Here is a 17244-nt window from a genome sequence, read left to right on the forward strand (position 1 = left end):
CCAACAGTTGCTTTCAGACCAAAAGGTGTTATTGGTTGAGTTTTTAGACAAATGCTAGAGAATCACCATTTTTATTTAATTTCTAAAATGTATTTAAGGCTATAATGTGTTGTCAAAAGGCATAGAAAGCAATGTTTTAAGCCAATTTTTTTTCCCTAATTTGCCATTGCAGCTTTAAATAGTGCAATTTACAATTTACAATCCCGCACAAGTGCCACTGGGTGCTAATGCTAGAAAAACAAACTGCATTTGCCAGTTGAGAAAAAAAAACACACGTACAGAGCACTTGTATATCGAAAAAAAACAACAGGACAGAAACTAAATTCTAGCTTTTATGCTCCAACAGTTACTCATTGCTCAGGTAACATTTTCTCAAAGAACTTTTTTTACTTTAAGGTAAATGTGTCACACTGTGGAGTATGGCAAGCCAAATGAGCATTTATTCTGATATCAGGATATCAGCCAGAATTGTCATGAACATGTAAGCCATTTCTGTCCACTAGTTAACTAGTTAGACATGTTTGTGTCAACTAGTTAAATAGTGACAGACTAAATGTCAACTAGTTAACTAGTAAGGCCTAAATTCTCTCTAGTTAACTAGTTAAAATGTTTCATATCTTACTAGTTAACTAGTATTGCTCAGTGTGTTCACTAGTTAACTAGTGGACAGATCAATGTCCACTAGTTAACTAGTTAAAACACATTTAGTTTTTACTAGTCAACTAGTAAGGTACAAAAACTCGTACTAGCTGACTACTGAATGTAAAAATCCCACTTGTTAACTTTGCCCAATTTGGCCAGCCGCTTGAGCATTAATTCTGATATCTTGTCAACAGGTCAACTAGTTAACTAGTGAGGGTAAAACTGTACACGCTAGTTAACTAGTGAACACATTTTGACCTTCACTAGTTAACTAGTTGACACAAAAATGGCTCATTAGTTAACTAGTAAAGGCCAAAATGCATACCAGTCAGCTAGTTGAAGGTATTTGTGTCTCACTAGTTAACTAGTCAGGGTCAAAATGAGCCCACCAGTTAACTAGTGGGAGACGGAAATGTTCACTAGTTAACTAGTGAACACATTTTGGCTTCACTAGTTAACTAGGTGACACAAAATGGCTCACTAGTTAACTAGTAAAGGCCAAAATGCATACCAGTCAGCTAGTTGAAGGTTTTTGTGTCTCACTAGTTAACTAGTGATGGCCAAAATGTGCACACCAGTTAACTAGTGACAGAAGAAATGCCCACTAGTTGACTAGTGAACACATTTTGGCTTCACTAGTTAACTAGGTGACACAAAAATGGCTCACTAGTTAACTAGTAAGGGCTAAAATGCATACCAGTCAGCTAGTTGAAGGTTTTTGTGTCTCACTAGTTAACTAGTAACAGTTCAAAGTGTCCACATGTTCACTAGTGAAGGCAAAACTCCTAACTAGTTAAGTAGTTGGAGTAGGGCAGTGCCACTAGTTAACTAGTGAACCATTAATGACTCACTAGCTAGCTAGTTGATTGTAGCAGGCTCACTAGTTACCTAGTTGATGCATCCATTGTCCAAACTAGTTAACTAGTGAGGACATAAATGTATACTAGTAAACTAGTTCAAGCCTACATTCACACTAGCTAGCTAGTTGCACAGAATTCTAATTAGGAGGCAGAGAATTTCTCAAATTGAGGCTTTCTATTGGCTCACTATGTTAAAATAAAATATGACAACCAATCACAGTGCGGAATTTTGCAAAATCCCACCCCAAACATTTGCATGCGGCACACAAGTTAACATGCTGGCCAGAGGAACCTCAGCTAGTAAACTAGTAGTGGCTTCAGTGTGACACTTACATGTAAACTTGTGAAGGCGGAACTGCTCACTAGTTAACTAGAGAGGGTACAAATGTCCACTAGTTAACTAGTGAGGTGCAAAATAAGTGTCACTAGTTCACTAGTGGGCCCCAAAACGCCCACAAGTTAACTAGTAAGGTGTGGATATGCTCACTAGTTAACTAGTGAGGTGCAGATTTGCTCACTAGTTAACTAGTGCACCCTTAAGCGCCCACTAGTTAACTAGTAAGGTGCAAAAAAGCATCACTAGTTAACTAGTAAGGTGCAGATATGCTCACTAGTTAACTAGTGGGCCCCAAAACGCCAACTAGTTAACTAGTAGGGTGCGGATTTGCTCACTAGTTAACTAGTGAGGCGCAGATATGCTCACTAGTTAACTAGTGACGTGCGGATTTGCTTACTAGTTAACTAGTGAGGCGCAGATATGCTCACTAGTTAACTAGTGAGGTGCGGATTTGCTCACTAGTTAACTAGTGAGGTGCGGATTTGCTCACTAGTTAACTAGTGAGGTGCAGATTTGCTCACTAGTTAACTAGTGAGGTGCGGATTTGCTCACTAGTTAACTAGTGAGGTGCGGATTTGCTCACTAGTTAACTAGTGAGGTGCAGATATGCTCACTAGTTAACTAGTGAGCAAATCCGCGCCTCACTAGTTAGCTAGTAAGCAAATCCGCACTTCACTAGTTAACTAGTGAGCATATCTGTGCCTCACTAGTTAACTAGTGAGCAAATCCGCACCCTACTAGTTAACTAGTTGGCGTTTTGGGGCCCACTAGTTAACTAGTGGGCATATCTGCACTTTACAAGTTAACTAGTGATGCTTTTTTGCACCTTACTAGTTAACTAGTGGGTGCTTTAGGGCACACTAGTTAACTAGTGAGCAAATCTGCACCTCACTAGTTAACTAGTGAGCAAATCCGCACATCACTAGTTAACTAGTGAGCATATCTGTGCCTCACTAGTTAACTAGTGAGCAAATCCGCACCCTACTAGTTAACATGTTGACATTTTGGGGCCCACTAGTTAACTAGTGAGCATATCTGCACTTTACAAGTTAACTAGTGATGCTTTTTTGCACCTTACTAGTTAACTAGTGGGCGCTTTAGGGCGCACTAGTTAACTAGTGAGCAAATCTGCACCTCACTAGTTAACTAGTGAGCATATCCGCACCTTACTAGTTAACTTGTGGGCGATTTGGGGCCCACTAGTGAACTAGTGACACTTATTTTGCACCTCACTAGTTAACTAGTGGACATTTGTACCCTCTCTAGTTAACTAGTGAGCAGTTCTGCCTTCACAAGTTTACATGTAAGTGTCACACTGAAGCCACTACTAGTTCACTAGCTGAGGTTCCTCTGGCCAGCATGTTAACTTGTGTGCCGCATGCAAATGTTTGGGGTGGGATTTTACGAAATTCCGCACTGTGATTGGTTGTCATATTTTATTTTGACACAGAGAGCCAATAGAGAGTCTTAATTTGAGAAATTCTCCGCCTCCTAATTAGAATTCTGCGCAACTAGCTAGCTAGTGTGAATGTAGACTTGAACTAGTTTACTAGTATACATTTATGTCCTCACTAGTTAACTAGTTTGGACAATGGATGCATCAACTAGGTAACTAGTGAGCCTGCTGCCATCAACTAGCTAGCTAGTGAGCCATTAATGGTTCACTAGTTAACTAGTGGCACTGACCTACTCCAACTAGTTAACTAGTTAGGAGTTAAGCCTTCACTAGTTAACTAGTGTGCACATTTTGGCCATCAATAGTTAACTAGTGAGACACAAAAAACCTTCAACTAGCTGACTGGTATGCACTTTGGCCTTTACTAGTTAACTAGTGAGCCATTTATGTGACAACTAGTTAACTAGTGAAGCCAAAATGTGTTCACTAGTTAACTAGTGCACATTTATGTCTACCACAAGTTAACTAGTGTGCACATTTTGGCCATCACTAGTTAACTAGTGAGACACAAAAACCTTCAACTAGCTGACTGGTATGCATTTTGGTCTTTACTAGTTAACTAGTGAGCCATTTATGTGTCAACTAGTTAACTAGTGAAGCCAAAATATGTTCACTAGTTAACTAGTGCGCATTTATGTCTACCACAAGTTAACTAGTATGCACATTTTGACCCTCACTAGTTAACTAGTGAGACAAATACCTTCAAGTAGCTGACTGCTATGCATTTCTGCTTTTACTAGTTAACTAGTGAGCAGTTTTTGTGTCAACTAGTTAACTACTGAAGCCTAAATGTGTTCACTAGTTAACTAGTGCGCATTTCTGCTGTCACTAGTTAACTAGTGGGCACATTTTCACCCTCGATATTTAACTAGTTGACACAAACATGTCTAACTAGTTAACTAGTGGACAGAAATGGCTTACATGTTCATGACAATTCTGGCTGATATCCTGATATCAGAATAAATGCTCATTTGGCTTGCCATAGTGGAGATCTGCTATTCCACATAAATACTGTTTGGCCCATTCCCTTTACAGATGCATAATATTTTCATGGACCTTACCTGGCTTTGGAAGAGGGACAGAAAATGTCTTCCTGACATCCATTCTGGGTATCTAGAGTCCGATTTACACATTCACCAACGTGGTGCTTAATTCCTTACCGTTTTAATATCTTTAGGAGATGAAACTACAACTTTATGATGTGCGACTCAAACCCACATGCACCTATGCAAATTTGCATGCTAGTTAGTCTAGGGCTAAATCCCACAATGCATTGCAACATTATGTCACAATCTACTTTAAAGTATGCTATTTCATTGAAACAAGGTTTATGCAGTTTGCAAAATAAAAACGTACGTATTGTGACAGATGGTATGTATGATGATGTATTTCTGATTTTGACATTAGACCATTTAATCTCCCAGAAGCGTCATGTCGGACATGGTGAAGCAAAAATGTAAAAGAGAGTGGTGGGACAAAGTACATATGTATTCTAAATCAGAAACCATTCTAACTGATGATGAATGGATTTCTGCTGGGTTGAGAATGTGGTTGTATCATTTTGAGTTAATAGGACTAGATGAGCATTTACTTCCTCTTACTCCTTCCTGAACAAGAACGGATCTTTTTAAAATCTATTGCATGTGATTGTTTGTTTATAATTGCTATACTTTCATGTTTGAAATTCATTTATTTTCATTCATTCATTTTATTTTCAAATTTCTCCTTTATATTCAAACAATCAATTACAGAATTTTTTAACTACTCGTCTAATGATCTTGTATATGAGGACATGAGAGATGAGTGATATTTGTACTCAGACACTTTAAGGATGTCGAACAGATTTGGTTTCATTATTCGTTTCAAAGTCAGATTAGAGACAAAGGAAAGGGGTTGTCACCATTTCACTTTCTAGGATAAATAAAGTGGAGTCACCAGTCTTGTTATGTTTACTATTTATGCTGACTGAGAATAATGCAACCCTCATATCCACATAACCAACTCTGAGTTTAGTAAAGCAAATCACTTTAGTTTGTTAGGAGGCGTTGACTGCGACGAGGGAAATTATTGAACAACAGCACGGAATATGTTGTATTATGTCCTCGCAAAGATAGCCATCTAAACCTGTTAGCGAGTGTGCATGCAAGTCTGTATTCAGATTGACCGAAAACATTGCAGAGACGTGTCCTTTGTGATTAGCACATGGGTAAATGTCAACCGTGTTTGTGGTCATGGTAATGAACAAAGCCATGCACGAAGGGAATTACCAACTATGAGGAAGAGAGGGAATAAAAGAGGCAGGTATTAATGCAGACGTGAGCGGAGAGAAAAAATAAAATGTTTTTAGGTTTGCTTTGTTGCTTCCATTCAGAGTTTTATCTTTTTGTAATTTCATTCATTGATGTTCAATCAATCAATCAATCAATCAATCAAAGCTTTATTTATATAGCGCCTTCCGCAACCCTGTCAGGAAGCCCAAAGCGCATGTTAATTTTGTCACTTGTGTTTTGTTACTGTACTATCATTGTTTTAATCGTGCTCAGTCCTTTTACTTTTTGTTTTGCATATATTGACAGTAAATATGCCACGGAGCTGTAAAGCATGTTCTTTGCTTCCCGCCCTCCTGCACCAGCACTATTGTTAACTGGGCTGCACAGCACCTGCACTGCATCAATCTTTCCCTTCTTTCTTCTCCTTTTTTTCTCCCTCTGATCTCTTCTTTCCTGCTCTGCTTGACTCCAGTTTTTGTTTCCACTACTTTTTGAGGAAAGTTTAATTGAAAAACAATAAAAACTGCCTCAAAATCTCTAATTTCTTTTACTTTTATGGTCTTGTATTGTCCACATGTCCACACGGAAATTCAAACCTTTTTTGTTAATACAAAGACGGTCCCCTCTTTCTCCATTGTTGGAAGTAACTTCAGAAGATATCTGTTATTTTTGTGCAGAAAAAACTGAATATTTTTAACTCATTCACTTAGCCTAGTGAACGAGGAACGCTTTACTGGAACCTCCACGACCCCCTAGCAGCCTTTTAGCAGGTCAATCACAGCTCTCTATCAAGGTTTCAAACTGATAGAGCACTGTGATTGGCCCACAGTGGTGGTCTCTATTGGCTTTGTGGGCCAATCAAGGCACTCTATTGGTTTGGTGGGTGGGATGATGTGACGGAGTGGAACAAGATGGCAACAGCTCATTTGAAATTACTTTTACATCCATTTAGAACTATTTAGATTTGGGCTTTATTAGAATCAGGAGCATATAGATGTATTTAAAACCTTTAATTAGAAGAATGCACTTTTAACTTCTTCAACAGCGGACTGCCTCATTGACCAACATCCATTGCGACGTTGTTCATTGTCCATCATGCGGAGATCGTTTGAAAGACATCAGTAGAACCCGCCCCATGACCAAGAGCGGTCAATGGAGCATACCCAAACTAAATAATGTATTTGCCTGACTATCATTCACTGCCATTGACACTAAAGTTGCCATTCTAAATCCAACGGCTTGCTGCCATTGACGACTAAAGTCAGTTTTTTAACAGGGCATGCTTGGGATCGAGCTCGCACACCTTGAGAGTAATTATCATGGCTCTAAAGCAGTGGTCCTCAATAGGCGGCCCCCAAACCGCCTATTATAGTTCAGTCCAATCTTTCTCAGATGCCCAGGGTCCTGTTTGAACTCAGGTAATGAAAATCTGTTTAGTTGTTATTGTTATGAAATGTTTGTAATGAAGCTGAATTGGCTGATGATTTGTACTCTATGTTATGACCCAGTAGGACAATAAATGTAATGTTAGTCATCTCCCATGTCACAGTTCAAGAAAGAAATATAACAGTCAAACAATAATGTTTATGGATTTTATGGATTCTGAAAATGTTCAGCTTTAATAAATTTTAATGTTATAAGACTATCTCTCTGTTTGTTTTCCTTTATTATTACTTTTCATTGTATTCATTTAATTTCACTTTATTTATAAAGCCCCTTCTGCAACCTTATCGGATGCCCAAGATGCTGAACAATACAAGAAGCAAGAAGACACCGGGAACGCGGGACCACCAACAATTCCCTATCAGCTGAATGGAAGGCTCTTGATGGAGCATGCCTGTTCAAAAGCCTCTCCAGGTATGAAGGAGCAGTCCCCTGAAAAGCTTTAAACACCAAAAGTTAACACTTTGAATTTGACCCTGAAGTGCACAGGGAGCCAGTGTGGAAATGTCAGTACAGGAGTAATGTGCTCCCTGCGCATTGTGCCTGTCAGGAACCTAGCGGCAGAGTTTTGGACTAACTATAACTGCTCCATTGCGAAACTAAAGACAACATTCTGCGGTATTTAACATATTTTTACAGTAATAAGTTGTTTATGGAGAATCCTGTAAGAACTGTAAAATAACAGTATAATGGCAACTGACAGTAAAAAAATGTTTATTTTCAGTAAAGCACAGTACTGTGATACAGTAATAAACCATAAATAAATATTTTAATATAATTTAACTGGAGAATGTCTTACAGTTGTAATATTCTGAGATGCTGAATTTGGGGTTTTCATTTGTTGTCATTTTAATTATCAAAATAAAAGAAGTAAACATTTGAAATATATCAGTCTTTGTGTAATGACTGAATCTAAAATACAAGTTTCACTTTTTGAATGGAATTACTGAAATAAATAAACTTTGTCACAATATTCAAATTTTAGGACCAGCACCATCAAAATTTCCTCATCAATGCTAAACATCTTCTTGTGAGCATTGTGTGTGACTTGGCTGCTACGCTGCACATCAGTGCTGTTTAAAGCAACACATCAAAAATGCAGAGACTGCAAAAGGACTTTCGCCTGCAATGAAATTTCATGCATAAGCTAGTTGTTCTGTATCACTCTGGAACAAGATGTTGCTAATTCTGTTGGTGCTGTATAGGAGAGAGAATTGTTTATCATGGGTTTTATTGTTTTTAAACAGGAGACGTAAGCAAGAAGCAAATCCAAATGTGTCTCTAGCTGGAATAGTTTTAATAAGGAAGGTAAAAAAAATTATTAGATTCAAATCAATGAGTGAAAAAAAATTCAATTATATACTCCTGCTTTGCCACATCACTTAAAACTCCAATGTTTGTTTTAGTTTTGCCACATTTCTTGTTTCGTATTCAAACATCAAATTCTTCTGATGTTTATTTTAGCAATAAAATCTCTTATGCTTGCTTCAGTGTATTAATGTAATGCATAGCTCTGCTGTTTGTTGGACCGAGTTGTTTTGCACTGCTCCCTTCTTAAAGGAGCCCAGGGCTACAAAGGAGACGTGAGGAGAAAGGAAAAAGAGAGTCCGAGAAGAAAGAGGAGCCCTAGGCATTATTTTTTTTAGCACAACCCTCTTCTAACCCCAAAATAGTTCATTTATTCTAGACTGCCCCCAATAAGAGAAGAATGGCTGCAGGTGTGTGAGAGAAAAGTTTACTTGGCTGCTCTTTCTTCCACACTAGCTCATTGGAAATTTATTTTAGGGAAATGTTTTTAAAGTTTTTTTAATGTTCACCTCTTAGCATGACAGCACAAAGGTGCAGTACAAGTGGATCACGATAACAACCTCTTTGAGATGTCACATTCATGCTTTGATCAAACTCAAAGACAGCATTTCATTCCAGATAAGAAAATAATGTTCTGCAATGAGGTTGAATTCATTTTTGTTGGAATGGACATTTTTATGATGTTAAAAGTGACCTTTAGTCCAAATATTCATTGTTTTCTGTTGTGATTTGAATGTGCACATTCCTAAAAACCACTCAGGAGGACAGATTGGACACGTGAGTGTTTTCCAGAACCTTCATTATTGGATCAATAATCTTAAAAACCCAGTCCTGCACTTCAAAAACATAAAAAGTTACCTAAAATAAGCAAATGTCTGTATCTTGAGCCAGATCTCCTCAGATGTTTTAAAACCAGCTTTCTATACGCTGTACTTTGGTTTTGCACGACCAGCTGCTGTCCTGCTCAGAGTGTCGACAGTAATCGCTTCAGAAATAATAAACCTTGACCTCACTGAGGGTTGTGCAGCTCTAGAGAACACAACATAGTCTTTGAGGGTCTTAAATAACAGTTGTCTCCTGCCTGAGTCAGTCTGAAGGCCCGGTCTGCTGAGTCACATAGCTGATATACGTTAATGTCTGCATTTATTGTATGGTGTGTTTCCTGTTGACCAGCTGTGTGAGTCTTGACAGCTTTTCTCTATGGAGGAAGACAAAAGAATGAGTAAACTTTGAATGCAGCGGCAATTGTGTGTGTGTGTGTGTGCGTGTGTGTGTGTGGTGTGTGCGTGTGTGTGTGTGTGTGTGCGTGCATGCGTGCGTGCGTGCGTGTGTGTGTGTGTGTGTGTGTGTGTGTGTGTGTGTGTGGTCTCTGTCAGTATTTAAGGACACAGCAGACTGCAGGCTGGTCTCTCCTTACAGCTGATGTCTGATACTCTCCCCCTGCATTCATTTCACCACTGTTACAGCTTTCCCCTCCTGACATTTCAGACTAATCCAGTTGGGCAGACTGATCATCGCTGTCCTGCAGGATCCTCGCTACTCTGCAAGGACAACAACTCAACAAACTGTCTGGTTTCTCTCATGGATTCCCTTTTTTGAGCTGTCTTTCTTTTTGTTTTTAGGGATGTTTGTTTATGGATTTTCACAATATAATGTTACATTTGTCAAGAACTAAACTTGCAGGGGGAAATGGATCATCAGATGAATAGAGCCCATAGAGTACTGTGATTGAACTTAGCCGAGCAAACAGTAGACCTAGGCTACAGTGGAGTGTGGCTAGACCAACCTGCAGAGCTAAATCTTTTGCTAACTTTAAGGTTTGTCTAGATTTCTAGGCTTCTATTTTCTGTCTTAAATCATTTTCACCATGATAAAAAAATAAAACAGTTTAACTTCATGATCATTTAGTAAAACTGGTTCAAAATGGTAACCAATGACCATAATTCAAAGAAGAAATGTAACTAACCTCCTAAGAGCCACAGTGATGCAGTTTTGTGGTAAAAACATCATGTGTCATTCTGTTTTTTTTTTTTAATTGAGCCTCCATTTACCAAGTCGACCTGAGAGCTGTCAGTACTGGCAGGTAAAAGTGTGGGATCTTTGATTTTCACCGTTTAGAGAGACATGAACTATTGGCTGTGTTAGTCCCAGTAATGTTCTCATGACTTCTTGGTTCTTCTCAGCGACTGTTTCTGTCATCCCCTCTGACGACTCTCCTTTTGGTAGCTCAGGCCCTCCAACCTCATTAACCTGCCATGCACCTCTTTGGCTGTTAACCCCACCTTTTTCTTTCCTAATCATTCTTCAATTTTTCACATCTGACATCTAGTTTTTCCGCTACCCTTCATGTGGGTAACCTTCAGTCTGCCCTATTAATTTTGCACCTGCTCCTCCAGTTGGCGTTCTGTCATTCTCCACTCCAACTGTTCAGTCTTTCTGTCTCTGGCTGACCTCGTCTTCGACCCTGTATGTTTTCCTCTGCCTCACCTGCAAATTGTGCATGTTTTTGTGAGAGCTTGTCTATCATGCTTGACACTCTGAACCTTTATTCAAGCACCAAGTGGCAATTTTCGGTTGAAGAAAATGTGTGGGGATGCTGTGACAAAGGTAGGACACTCCTCTGTTTCAGCTTGCGGTTTTTGCTCAATAGTTCAGTGGATAAAGTGAGATTTGACTCAAAGTTAAATATCTTTGAGCCTTGTTCACAAGTGAAATGTAAGATTGAATTAGAGATGGAACGATAGACTGAGACTCTATCATAAAAGGGATGTAGCTCTGATCTGCCGTGGTGAAGAGGGAGTTGAGCTAAAATGCAAAGCTTTTGATTTGCTGGTCTGTCTCTTAGGGTGAGAAGCTCAGTCATCCAGGAGGGGCTTAGAGTAGATCTGCTGCTCCTCCACATCGAGAAAAGACAATTGAGGTGGCTCGGGCATCTGGTTAGGATGCCTACTGGACACCTCCCTGGGGAGGTTTTCCGGGACGTCCAACCGGAATGAGAGCCAAAGGCACTTGCTGGAGGGACTCTGTCTCTCAGCTGGCCAGGGAACACCCTGGGATTCGGCTGGAGGAGCTGGACCAATGGCAGGGGACAGAGAACTCTGGGCCTCTCTGCTTAGGCTGCTGCCACCATGACCTGACCCTGGATAAGCAGACGATAGTGGATAGATGGATGGATGGGTCTGTCTACATTTCAACTCTCATTTATGGTCATGATGAGCTTTAGATTGTGGCCAACAGAAGAGACCCTAAAACTGAAAGAAGCTTGATTATGAGGCCTGAGGAACTTTATCATCTGGGCTCACAGTAGAGCTTAGAGCTTTTGCTCCTCCTCATTAAAGGTGTCATTCAAGCATCTGGCTGGGATGCCACCTGGTTAACTTCCTCTGGAGGTTTTCTGGACAAGCCCCAATGAAAGAAGACCCCATAGGGCAGACTTGGAATGAACTTATGGGATTAAATATATGGTCCTTCCTGGGAATACTTTGGGATCAGTTGGCTTTGCCATCTAGAACTTGCATTTCTGCCTTGTGCTTTTAAGGCTCCTTAATGTTTCACATCACCATGATGCTGATTATTCAATGATCGTCAAAGCAGTCATGTTGTCTGTTCAACCAGCGGTGCCTGTTTTTGCTCAAGAGCTAAAGTCACTCTGCATTCTTTCCTCATGCCCTGATTCTTGGAGCTCTTTGCCAGCCTGGACGTTTCAGAGAAGTCAGATCTTCTCGCTTGAACTGTTTTGACTTTCTTGTTTGGTGACGCCTGGCTTGTCTCTGTAACCCCAGCTGACAACACGTTTGGCATTCCAACAGAGCTCCGTAATGATGATCCTGCATTGTCTCTTTCTTCCCTCGTCTCGTGGTGCCTTTCAATTTCCCAACTTTTCTCCCTTCTTTCTTATGTTTATGTTTATTCATTTAGCAGACGCTTTTATCCAAAGCGACTCACAATTTATAACCTATAGGGCATGTTGTGATCTGTGGGGGAAACCGGAGAACCCGGAGGAAACCCACGCATGCATGGGGAGAACATGCAACTCCACGCAGAAAGGCCGCAGCCGAGTTTCGAACCTGCAACCTTCATGCTGCGAGGCAACAGTGCTAACCACTGCGCCACCATGCAGCTCACCTTCCTCTTCCTCAGTGTGTGTTCAGAAATGTAGCCATGTCACGGTGGTGTTCATCATTCCTTTCCCTGACCTGGATGTCACCCTTCCATCATGCCGTGTGGAAACGTGGAATCACATTTTTCTCATCTTGCTCTTGCAGAGTTAAGCAATTAGACACATTAGCTTAGTGAAAAACACCAAGTGTGACTTCTTCACCTGCGTTGTTTACGATGCCCTCTCTATATACCGTAAATCCTCTAATATTAGCCTGTATTTAATTAACTGCCGGGTATCATATTTTGGCCGGTGTCGGAGTCGGCGGAGGTGAATAATGGCCGGTTTTTTATTGTGGCCGAGTGGAATGTGGCAACAAGCAAGTACGGGGGGCGGTTGTGTCATCGTCTCACTTTTGATTTGCCAGTGATAGACCGTGAGGGTAACTTTAACCGTGCGGAGACGAAGAGGAGGCGAAAATTTGATATCAAGTTCAAAGAGAACGTGCTGATTATGCTGCAGAACACTGGGGAGCAATAGCAGGGGTTGTATGAACTAGTCGACTTCACTATAGTGACTTTTTATGCCTGTCATCGACTAGTCGCTGTCACATGATAATGACCGGCAAGATGCAGTCCTCGGAAAAGACAGCAGCCTGCTGTCAGCAGGTGACAAGCTCCTGCGCTGGGTGTGTGTGTGTGTGTGGGGGGGGGGGGGGGGGGGGGGGCGCTGTGCCAGAGCGTCGGTACTGACACCCGCCGTAAAACAGACATTTAACCAAATTGTGACGTTTACCCTCTTGCAATTTAACCTTCCCCTCACCCCCATCCTAATCTTAACCAGCTTGCACATGCAAAACTCTGATTGTTGACATCTGCGTCCTGAGCACGGCCACAGTAACATTATCAAATAAGGTGTCGCCACCTCAAAAACCAATTTAACATGCAATCGTTCATGTCGGCTCATATCCTTTTATGTTTCTGTCTGTTATTTGGGCCTGATGCGTTTTGCTGCTGTGGAGCGGAGCACATCACCTGTTTTGTCCTCTGGTGACCATCTCACCAGTGCGGCCGGCGCGCAGCGCGCACTCCGCTGTTTTTGCGGATTGGTAGATCTTTTAGAACTGCAGTTCAAAGGTAACTCATAAGGTGAATATATATGAACCCAGGTAGCAGTTTCTCTTTAGGATTGAGAGGAGATGCAGGAAGATAATAAACAGGCAGGACAGAAAAATAGTCAAATAAAAACAAGTTATTTTTTGTACCTGCTGGTTGCAACAAACAGACACCACTGAAGGTAATCAGAAGTGAGGAACAGAAAATGAAATAATTATTTTAATGTTTAGAGCTGCAGGAACTCCGAGAGGCTGCAGGCGCATCAGTGAGTTTGCGGCCGCTGCGCAGGGGGAGGGGGGAGTTGGCTGAAGCAGAAACTACCGTTGTTAAAAGAAATGTGTTTAACTTTGAAAATGTGGGCGCAATTTTAATTGTCAAAAACTCCAGCGAACCATTGGTTCATTTTGCTCAAATAGAAATTGAGGCCTGCCTCTAATTCTGGTCCTCCTTCCAATAAAGGCCTGGAGCTTGATGAGCTTGAGTCAAATACAGGCCCGGGCCTGTATTAGAGGATTTACGGTAGTCCAAAATGTGAATTGAACAACGCATCAAGGCAGTGTGGCATGTACTTTTGTTGTGTTAGACTTTGCTGAGCATCAGTATATGTGAGAACTGTATAATTATTAACTGCAAACTGGATCATAGTCACCTCTTCCTGATGAAATATATTTCCTAAATCATGCTAGATTACCTAAAAGAACCAATTTATTGTTTTTCATTTAAATCTAAATTAGCAGCCACAAACACTGGTTTCTATTTTTTGTGTTTAAATGAGAAAAAAGTCGGTTTTATTTATATTTTATTTACTGCAACAATCTCTGTTCTTGTTTCGTTGATAGGAACATTACTAAAGACATTGGGCTGAATGTATTTATTGATGTTTTGTTGTACAATCTAAACGATAATACTGGTGTTTGTGAAATCTGATGATGTGGTTTTTGAAGGAGGGACATGCATATAATAAAAAACATGTATTGTATGACCAAAAACATGCAGCAGGATAGCATTCAAGTTTAATCTAAATATTATATATTGTGGATTATCTAATTTTGAGTAAACCCTGAATTTTGAGAAACAGGGCAAACAAATTTCATTTGTCTTTGGTCACCTGACTCAGAGCTCTTCCAACCAAGCTGTCTGTCATTCACAATCAACCCCAAAGATGGCGGCCTGCATGCTCTGGTGTGCTGTCCCTAATCCAGCTCTGCTCCTTCTTTATGTTTAACAACATTTTTTTTAAATGTGGCCATTTGAGACTTAACTTCTTCTCAAACTAAATCATCAGCACTTTGGAAGCTGTCCCTGAACAGGTGAGTCTGTATTTGGGTCATTCATCTTGATACCAGCAGGATAATTCTGACATATCTTGAAACTGACATGAGATTTATTTCGGTGCTCACTACCCAAATCCAGCATATTTCTCAAATACAGCCCTGCTTCTTCGCGTTCAGCTGAATAGCAGAAGGGTGCAAATATCCATGTACTTCCAGATTGTTCATGTTAGTGCAAAAATATTTAAATGGGGAACTTGCAAAAAGAAGAAAAACTTTGTATTCTGTAAAAATGTTTCAGGGCAAAATAATTTTCTAATCCTGCTTCAAATTTCACAAACTATTAGTCAACTTAACTTTTCTAGTAATTTATGTTTAGAATAAAAAATTACTTAAAATGTTACTGACAATGATGAGAGGATTTAGTGGACCTTCAAACTTTATGAATGAAACTTTACTAAAACGTATTTTCAGATCCTTTTTTCAGATCCTTTCATCTGCTCTAAATAGTAAAACAGATATGAAATGAAAACAAAAAAGCATTGACATCTTTAACAAGTTCAAATGAATACAATAATCGCACGAGACGGTACTATCTTGGGTAGGTTTTTTTGTCTGCGTGAGAAACTGTTTATTTTGGAGGCATGAATTAGCTTCTACCTTTTTAATGATTTCATCTAAACCATGAAAACATGAAAAGCTAAACTGATATGCAAGTTAACTACAGCAAAGCATGAGTGTTGCACAAATGGGACTTGCTGTTCATCGGGATTATTTAAAAAGGAAGCTAAACTCGTATTATTAGACTTGCATTAGAACCACATTCTGTATAGTATTTAATTTTGTTTGAGCTTTTTAAAGGTGGCTGACTGGACATGAAAATAGTCTCCTACACCGATCTCCTGCATTAGTTTCTCATAGAAAATAGATGGTGAAACTCTAGGATTTCAAAAGCCTGACAGATCTACGTCATGCCGTCATTTCTTCACAAGAAATAAATGCACTGGAGGCGAATGGAGAGCCATCCAAGATGGCGGAAGGCCACTACGGCTGCTCAAATAGGCAGTGCCAGTCCATGGGGCATCTACATATGCTTGTTGCTGCCACTTGTGGCAGCTGACTTTTTCATGCAGATCCAAGCATGTCTGGGCTTTTTATTTATTTATTTTTGCCCTGAGTACGGCTTGCAAGGCGTTCATTTGAAGCGCCTCATGATTTTTATCTCGAGAGGTGCTATATAAAATATCGTTTCATTTTCAATTCTACCAGAGACAACTGCAAATGTATTGATTAAACAAGCTTCACACACTTAAAACATGATGAGTTAAACTTTTTTTTTTTATCTTTGTGTTCTCTGTTGCTATTTTGATGTTAGTGTCATGGTTATTTTTATCTTGTGAAATACTATAAATAAACTTACTGGACAAGTAAGTAAACACAAGCTACATCAAATCAGTCTGTATTGTCAACAATCTTTCCAAAACAGGTTAAAATCAGACAGGAATAAAGATCAACGATCATCCTTCCACATATGTTTTTATTTCACTTGAAAAAAATGCCCTTTTCAAACTATTACACTATGAGTAAACAAAGATTACTCATTTGAGGTCAGATGTTCAGTTTGGATTCCAAATGTGTTACTTGCACCGTCAGTTCTTGGACTGGCGCTGCTGATCAGGCAGAGCATGAATTGCGGGGGTGTAAGACCTTGGCTTTCTGCTCCAGCAGTGGAGATATCCATCCAGACAAACGGTGTGATGGGACATGCTCCTGAGGGGCGCACATCGTCTACCGAGAAGTGAAGCAGACGAACGTTCACACAGCAGAGAAGAGGGGGAGGGAGGGGGGAGGCTGATCCTAGAGTGTGTGTGAATGTGTGTGAGAGTGAGAGAGAGACGAACGGAGACCTGCTCAGAGGACGCGCGCGCACACACACACAAGCTCCCCCGCAGGCGCGCGCGCGCACACACACATCCGCTCTCTTTTCCTCTTGCACGGAGCGAGTACAGAACCGGGAAGGGAAGAATGAGGAAGAGGTCCACTGTGCTGCGCGCCTCGTCTCAGCGAATGCGGGTCTGCTGATGAAGCACCGCTTCGGTCACCCGATCATACAGGTCACTCAGGTCGCGCTGCATGGAAACGAGGAGTAGGCAGGAGCGAAAGATAACGGCAATACATAAAACAGTGAGTGCATGGGAATCCGGACTGTTCTACCCTCCCTTTGTGCGTCTCGCTCGTTGGATACGCGATCTTGGCTGGCGTATAAGAGCTCCCTGCGTCTCCATTTCCATTCCCTACTCCAGGCTTACCTCTACGACCACTCCTCCTCCTCCTGTCTTCTGCTCGGTGCAGAAAGAGTCCTTCTGATTTTTACTATCATCTATTCCGGACAGAGGATCCTCGCAGTGTTATAAAAAGGTAAGGAAATCTTTATTTCTAATGG

General features: G+C 40.6%; 1 protein-coding gene across 4 annotated transcripts in view; it reads left to right on the forward strand.

The window, feature by feature from the left end:
- The first annotated feature begins 14686 nt into the window (after positions 1-14686).
- The window catches only part of slc8a1b (solute carrier family 8 member 1b), a 221889-nt gene continuing 219331 nt past the window's right edge, over positions 14687-17244 (forward strand). Inside the window, exon 1 of one of the 4 annotated variants that reach the window (XM_054750257.2) lies at positions 14687-14840. The gene's annotated coding sequence lies outside the window, so the exon portion shown is untranslated. Of the gene's footprint in view, positions 14841-16553; positions 17220-17244 lie in introns of those variants that run through there. The other 3 variants (XM_015944700.3, XM_015944698.3, XM_015944701.3) reach the window with 3 other exon arrangements.

The sequence above is a fragment of the Nothobranchius furzeri genome, chromosome 12 (assembly GCF_043380555.1).
Source record: "Nothobranchius furzeri strain GRZ-AD chromosome 12, NfurGRZ-RIMD1, whole genome shotgun sequence".
Lineage (NCBI taxonomy): Eukaryota > Metazoa > Chordata > Actinopteri > Cyprinodontiformes > Nothobranchiidae > Nothobranchius > Nothobranchius furzeri.